Below are 7,465 nucleotides of genomic sequence, written 5' to 3'. Positions count from 1 at the left end.
TATTCCTTTTTTTTATTTATTTCATTTTAAATTCCATACTAAATCTCAAATTCCAGTATTTAAATTCAAATTCGAGTTGTGGATCCATCATAGAGGTTTAGTGCACAATTAAAATAAACAAGTTATCACTATGAAATGGTATATTTATTTATATCTTTTTCTTCCCATTGTGTATAGGGGTTTCCTTCCGCTCCTCTTTTGTTTTCTAACTCATTTCCAAATTCTAGATTCCAAAATGGGTTTAATCCCCATTTCAACACTAGTATATATTTTTATTACTATTATCATTATTAGTAAATGCACAAACATTTAAACTCCAACATGATGCATCGATTTGTTGTATCCTTAGTTATTTTGTTCTCTTTAGATATGCTCTAAGTCTCCCCATACTTTCCTATAATGACTGCAACGATTTTCTCCATTTTGCGAATTCCTATTTTATTTGAAGTATATTACTATCATATACATTATCAAAATCGATCCACTTTAAATAAAATAGAAAAAATGAATGAAAAAAGAAAGAGTAAATATTAAAACAGTATATTCTGTTTCATAATTCTGAAATAGAGTTCTTTTTTAGTATTACTCCTCATTATGACGTATATATTAATCATCCTATTCTAATATATATTAATCATCCTATTTTAATTTGGTTCTAATCCAATTAGTAGTAAGTATTTTATTTTTTATTTAGTAGTCTCTGACTATCATTAAATAAAGGGTAGAGAAATTCTTTTTTCTAGAGATTCTAGAGAAAGAGAGACAAAGTGAAGCGAAATAGTTTTCTTAGTATAAGAATTAGATCTATATCATATCTAATTAGAAGGGAAATCAAAACAAAGGGAAGTGGGGATTACATTGGATGAATCCTTAAGGAAGACATATCACAAAAGAAATAAAGGCTAAAGTAAGCGCTCCTTGCCTTTGGTTTGAGCAAAACAGATTCTTGTTTCACCAAGGAAAAGAGAGAAGTTGTGGATAAATTGACAATGTTAACTTGAATTGTATAATTCAGTTCCGCCTATTCCACATTAATGGGAGTACATTTATGTTTATGCTTCACGAATATGATATTTTTGGACATTTCTAATAATAGCAAGCCTTATTCCTATTTTGGTACTTAGGATTTCAGGACTTTTAGCCCTGGTTAGTGAAGGACCAGAGAAGCTTTCTAGTTATGAATCGGGTATAGAACCCATGGGGGGATTGGTTACAATTATGAATACGCTATTACTTGTTTGCGCTAGTTTTTGTTGTTTTTGATGTGGAAATAGTCTTTCTCTACCCTTAGGCAATGAGTTTCGACATATTGGGTGTATCCGTTTTATCGAAGCTTTCATTTTTTGTGCTTATCCAAGTTGTTGGTTTAGTTTATGCATGGTAAAAAGGTGCCTTGGAATGGTCTTAACTGAATATTCAAAAAAAAGAAGGAAAAGATTCCATTGAGACAATTATGAGTTTGACTGAGTTTCCGTTACTTGACCAAACAAGTTCCAATTCCATTATTTCAACTACACCAAACGATCTTTCAAATTGGTGAGGACTCTCAAGTTTATGGCCCCTTCTATATGGTACCAGTTGTTGTTTCATTGAATTTGCTTCATTAATAGGCTCACGATTCGACTTTGATCATTATGGATTGGTACCAAGATCAAGTCCTAGACAAGCAGACCTAATTTTAACAGCTGGTTCGGTAACAATGAAAATGGTTCCATCTTTAGTGCGATTATATGAGCAAATTCCTGAACTAAAATACGTCATTGCTATGGGAGCCTGTACTATTACAGGGGGCATGTTCAGTACAGATTCCTATAGTACCGTTCGAGGAGTTGATAAGTTAATTCCTGTGGACGTCTACCTGCCGATTTACCTGCCTAAACCAGAGGCTGTTATAGATTCCGTAACAAAACTTCGTAAGAAGATAGCGCGAGAAATAATTGATGATCGAACTCTATGTCAAAGTCAAAGAAAAATAGATCTTTTACTACCCGTCACAAACTTTATGTTCGGCGCAGTACTCACACTGGAACTTACAAACAAGAATTGCTTTATCAATCACCATCTACTTTAGATAAATCTTCTGAAACTTTTTTCAAATCTGAAAGTTCGGTATCTTCCTGTTTAGTGCTGGAAATGACCGCGCGGACGGTCTGGCTCTAAGGCCAGACGGTCTGTGGTGGTGGCGCGAACGGTTCGCGCCTGCTCAGAGTCAGTTAGGGTTCCGAGTTTCTCACGGGATTTGTTAGCTAAAACCGCGGGATTAGCTCGAGAAACAACTTGTAGCGGATCTAGACCTCCCCCTTTACATTGATGAAGGGCTACAGCCGATTGAACCCCCCACAATCGGTCAAATCAAGTCTATTTCTCGTTTTACTTATGCATTAGGGTAGTTCTAGTTTAGCTCTAGGTTATCCTTTCGCTACCCCAAATTCTTCGCTTCTCTTCGGCTCTACATCGATTAGAAGTGTCTAGGGTGGCCTGCCGACCGTAGACGAAGCCTACGATCTCTCCTCCTCAATGGGGTCCCTCCTGGGAGCGAGATTCAGGCGCCGCCGGCGAACTCCGCCGCCCCTGTGCACTCGTGGACCGTCTGACCTCTAGGCGCGGACCGTCTAGCCAGTCAGGAAGGGAACCCGATCCGTGCGTCAGGTCGTGGACCATCCATGCCTGTGCAGAGAGCACCGTCGCAGGTTCTCAACGCAGTGATTGGTGCCCAGATCGACGCCAACACTTCCTACATATTAGTGAATTAGGAGGGGTTCTTTTGTGCAGAAAAAAGAAAGAGCAGTACAATCCTTCAAACTTGAATTTGAAATGTGAAGTATTTATAAAAAGGGGGAGAGATCAAGACAAAGCAGCAGGGTTGGCTATCTAATTGGCTAGTTAAACATGACGTGGTTCATAGGTCTTTGGGCTTCGATCATCGAGGATTAAAGACTATACAAATAAAAGCGGGGGACTAGGATTCCATTGCTATCATTTTATATGTATATGGTTAAAATTATTTACGTTCCCAATGTGCTTATGACGTAGCACCTGGTGGATATATAGCTAGCGTGTACCATCTTATGAGAATACAGTATGTTATAGATAACCCAGAAGAGGTATGCATAAAAGTCTTTGCCCAAAAGGATAATTCTAGAATCCCTTCTTCCTTCTGGGTTTGGAGAAGTGTTGATTTTCAAGAACGCGAATCTTATGATATGGTGGGAATTTATTATGATAATCATCCACGTCTTAAATGTATCTTAATGCGTGAAAGTTGGATAGGTTGGCCCTTACGTAGGGACTATATAACACCCAATTTCTATGAAATACAAGATGCTCATTGAGTGATAATAAATTCAGGTTCACTTATACAACACAATTCAGAATTTATTCAAGTCGAGGATTACTTTGACATTTTGTTCCTAGACGAAACAAAATACTTAGAATATAATATTCAAATTAATTCCTATTATACAAAAGGTCCAGATGCACTGAACAAAAAGGGCTTCATTTCTATTTTCCAATTTGGAAAATCACATATTTGTTTCCTTCGTATGAACAGAAAAATATAATGACTCAAAGAAGTTCCTACCACGAAGTTTGTACCGCTCATATTACTTAGAACAACTGGGAAAGTAGGATACGCAAGAATAAAAAAATATATATTCTTTGGAATAGCGGTATACAAAGTTAATAAGAAATGCAAAATGAAGAAAAGGGCACCTAATCTCACCTCTTTCTATACCATAAAGAACTAGAGATTTAAACCCTTTTTTTAAATGAAAAAGAAGTGTTTAGAGATTTATCTACTTACTCTAGACATTTATCTACTTACTCTAGACTATGTAGATTTTTAATAAATTTTACCCCAATCCATCTCAAAATATTTGTATCAATATCTATTCAGTAGATCCTTTTTTCTGTGCCAGGAACCAGATTTGAACCAGTGACACGAGGAGTTTCAGTCCTCTGCTCTACCAACTAAGCTATCCTGACCCTTGAGCTAACCAGATTTGTGCATCATCTTAGTAAAGTATTTACATCTATGTCAATTAAAGGGACTTAAAAATCAATAAAGTATTCCATTGAAAATTAGGATAAGATTCATTGAGTTCTTGTCGCACTCCTTTGTGAAAGAGTAGAATGAGAAAGCTAGTGAATCTTAAACCCATTGATAAAACAAAAAAGGATAACAACTATGGTTACAGAATAAAAGAGGGTTTGGGGATAGAGGGACTTGAACCCTCATGACTTATAAAGTCGACGGATTTTCCTTTTACTAGAAATTTCATTGTTTTTAGTATTGACATGTAGAATGGGACTCTCTCTTTATCCTCGTCCGATCAAGTCCGTAGCGTCTACCGATTTTGCCATATCCCCATTTTACTTTTCTTTGAAACCAGGATTGCTTGTATAATTTAATCCATGTCTTAGTTTTTTAATTATTGAATTCATTATTCGACATAGGCTAGCAACTCACTATTTGAGACACCCCGCTCGCTTATTGCAATTCATAATTGCATTGATTTTATCCTTGATATATTTGCAATTCAATCAGAATGAATATATCCAAAAGTTTTTCTCTCTCTCGCCTCCCTCCTTCCTTTTTTAGAGTATACCAAATCATACTATAATGCTTGATATTCATTCTTTTTTCTAAACTGAATTAGAAATTTCATTTGCTATGATTCTATCTTCTCCTTAGTGAACTATTTATCCTTAAATTATTAACAAATAAAAAACAAAATATCTCAAAAATGTATATAATGATCAAATGAAAATGCCAATCTCTTGGCATTTTCTCTTTATTATATTATTCATATATATTCTCCTTTTTCTTCTTTTCTATGTATTAGATTATTCCTCCGAGCCATATCAAATTGAAAATATCTGAAATCAAATTCAATATAGAATTTGGAATAGATTCTATTAAAAAATCCATTTGCGAATTAGAGAAATAAAAAGAAAGTTCAATAAATTCTATAATCCTATTTAAGAATATCATTTAGTTAAGCATATCAAGCTAACTTTATCTTTATGAAATTCTAGTATTTTTTCCTATCTAAATGGAACTTCCAATTTAGAACTAGTTAATAACTAAGATTAATAATTAAGATCTGACATTTTAAAGATTCCCTATATATATTTTTATTCGTTACACTATTTTTGTTATGTAAGCCCACTTAGCTCAGAGGTTAGAGCATCGCATTTGTAATGCGAGGGTCATCTGTTCAAATCCGATAGTCGGCTTTTATTCTATCGATGATCTATGAACAAGAATTTCTCTTTTTCTCCGAATAAAATGTGGAATCCAGGGTCTATTATGTCATTTTACCTTACAATTTTGCTAGATACAAAGCATAAAAATAAATAATATATATTCAAAAAATCTAGATTTTGATGAAATTCCATTTTTTGTGTTACTCCATTTTTTGTGTTACTTTAGTAGATTTTACTCTGTTTATCCTTTAGTTTAATTATGTTTGAATTTTGCTGTATTCTATAATGTAAATAGAATGAAATTTATTGTGTACAATGAAATTTCAATAAAATAAAAAAGGAGTCTTCATGTTCCGTTATTGATGGCCTCGTTTAAAAAAACGTCGTTTGGGAGCTTTACCAGGACTTACTAGAAAAACACCTAAATCCGGAAGTAATCAGAAAAAGAAATTCCATTATGGGAAAAAAGAGCGATATCATATTCGTCTTCAAGAAAAACAGAAATTGTGTTTCTATTATGGTCTGAGAGAACAACAATTACTTAGATATGTACATATCGCTGGAAAAGCAAAAAGATGCACAGGTCAGGTTTTACTACAATTACTTGAAATGCGTTTGGATAATATCCTTTTTCGATTGGGTATGTGTTGGGGGCCTTCTTCTCCGCCGAAGATTCTCTAAGAAAAAACACCTTTGGCAGGACGATATGCAAGAAGGTATGACATGAAGACGAAAGCCGAAGCTACGTTTGAAGGAGCTTCGGCATGGTGGCATGCTAGAGACGATGGATGGCACCGACTTAAAGAGGAAAAGACTACATAGTACCTGATGATTTGTATTACGATTATAATTAGTTATCAGGAACACGAATGTAATTTTGTCCAGACTGCGTCCCGTGCCTATAAATATATGAACATTGTCCCCGTACTGTTCACACTGAATTGTAAATCTCTCTTGCATCACCTTCACTTTTTTACCTTCTGTCAAGCCGAAGGTACGAATGTAATATAAATATCATCTATATTTATTCATGTTTATAAGAATAAGAATATAAATAATTTAATGACTTGGTATGATTGTTTATATTCTTTTCATGTTTCAAATATCTCTATTTATATTTTTACCCACTGAAATGATGAAGGTATGCCCTTCATGACCTTTGTCTGAAAAACATTATATCCCATGGGAAATAATGCTTCGAAGGACGAAGGTCTTTAATCGTTAACAATTGTGTTACTTTGTTCTTGGTGTATAGCATCCAAGAGCAAGGATCAACATTGGTGCCCACCTCCTGTGAACTCACTTCCACTGTTGTGACGATGGCTTCGTACAACAACCAAGTTGTAGCACCTTCGGTCACGAAGCTGGTACTCCCAATCACAGGTGGTTCAAGCTCAAAGCCAGCCAACAAGAAGCAGAAGAAGTAAGCACGAAGAAGAGTGCATCATGTTGGGGTGCAAGGACCCTTCATCAGATTTAAGTGGTCTCACATCCCAATTACCTTCTCCTAGGAAGATCTTCATCTTAAAGATTATCCTCACAATGATGCCATGGTTATATCTTATGTCATCAAGGGATTTCTGGTCCACAATGTTCTGGTTGACACAGGCAGCGCATTGGACATCATCTTTGCAAAGGCTTTCAGACAGATGCAAGAGCCAGAAGACAAGATATATGATGCAACACACCCTCTTTGTGGATTCGGAGGAAGACATATTATGGCACTTTACAAAATAACAATGTCAGTTACCTTCAGTTACGTCCATATCATAAGAACTGAACAGGTTGTCTTTGACATTGTTGATTTGGAGTATCCATAAAATGCAATCATTGGTCGAGGGATGCTCAATGCCTTCGAAGCCATTCTTCATCCATCATATTTATGCATGAAGATACCTTCGGAAGAAGGGCCCATTGTTGTTCACGGGAGTCAAGAAGGTGTCAGGAAGGCTGAAGGGAGCTGGACGGATTCAAAGGCTATCCATAACATATATGAAGCTGAAGCTTATCAGCAGTATAAGCACAAAGTGAGAAGGCTACTTTAGCGGATCAGTCGAAGCCTATGCTCCTGTGTGAAGACATAGGAGACCAACAGGTACTGCTGGGATCTCAGTTATCTGGTGAACAAGAAAAGACTCTACTAAGGTTTTTGTTCAACAACAAAGATGTCTTTGCTTAGATAGCTAACGATCTCTGTGGTGTTAATAGAGATGTCATTGAGCATTCACTCAATGTGGATCCAACTTTCAGACCAAGA

At 35.8% G+C, this 7,465-nt stretch overlaps 2 non-coding genes across 2 annotated transcripts; one reads left to right on the top strand and one right to left on the bottom strand.

Annotated features, from left to right (window-relative positions):
• Positions 1 to 3,911: 3,911 nt before the first annotated feature.
• Positions 3,912 to 3,984, bottom strand: TRNAF-GAA (transfer RNA phenylalanine (anticodon GAA)). Its single transcript has one exon. It is a non-coding gene; the product is annotated as a tRNA-Phe (tRNA).
• A 1,181-nt stretch (positions 3,985 to 5,165) lies between these two features.
• Positions 5,166 to 5,238, top strand: TRNAT-UGU (transfer RNA threonine (anticodon UGU)). The gene has a single exon. It is a non-coding gene; the product is annotated as a tRNA-Thr (tRNA).
• The last annotated feature ends 2,227 nt before the right edge of the window (positions 5,239 to 7,465 follow it).

This window comes from Zea mays, chromosome 1 (genome assembly GCF_902167145.1).
Source record: "Zea mays cultivar B73 chromosome 1, Zm-B73-REFERENCE-NAM-5.0, whole genome shotgun sequence".
NCBI lineage: Eukaryota > Viridiplantae > Streptophyta > Magnoliopsida > Poales > Poaceae > Zea > Zea mays.
Note: the sequence above shows the minus strand (reverse complement) of the source record. Positions and strands in the feature narration are given on the sequence as shown.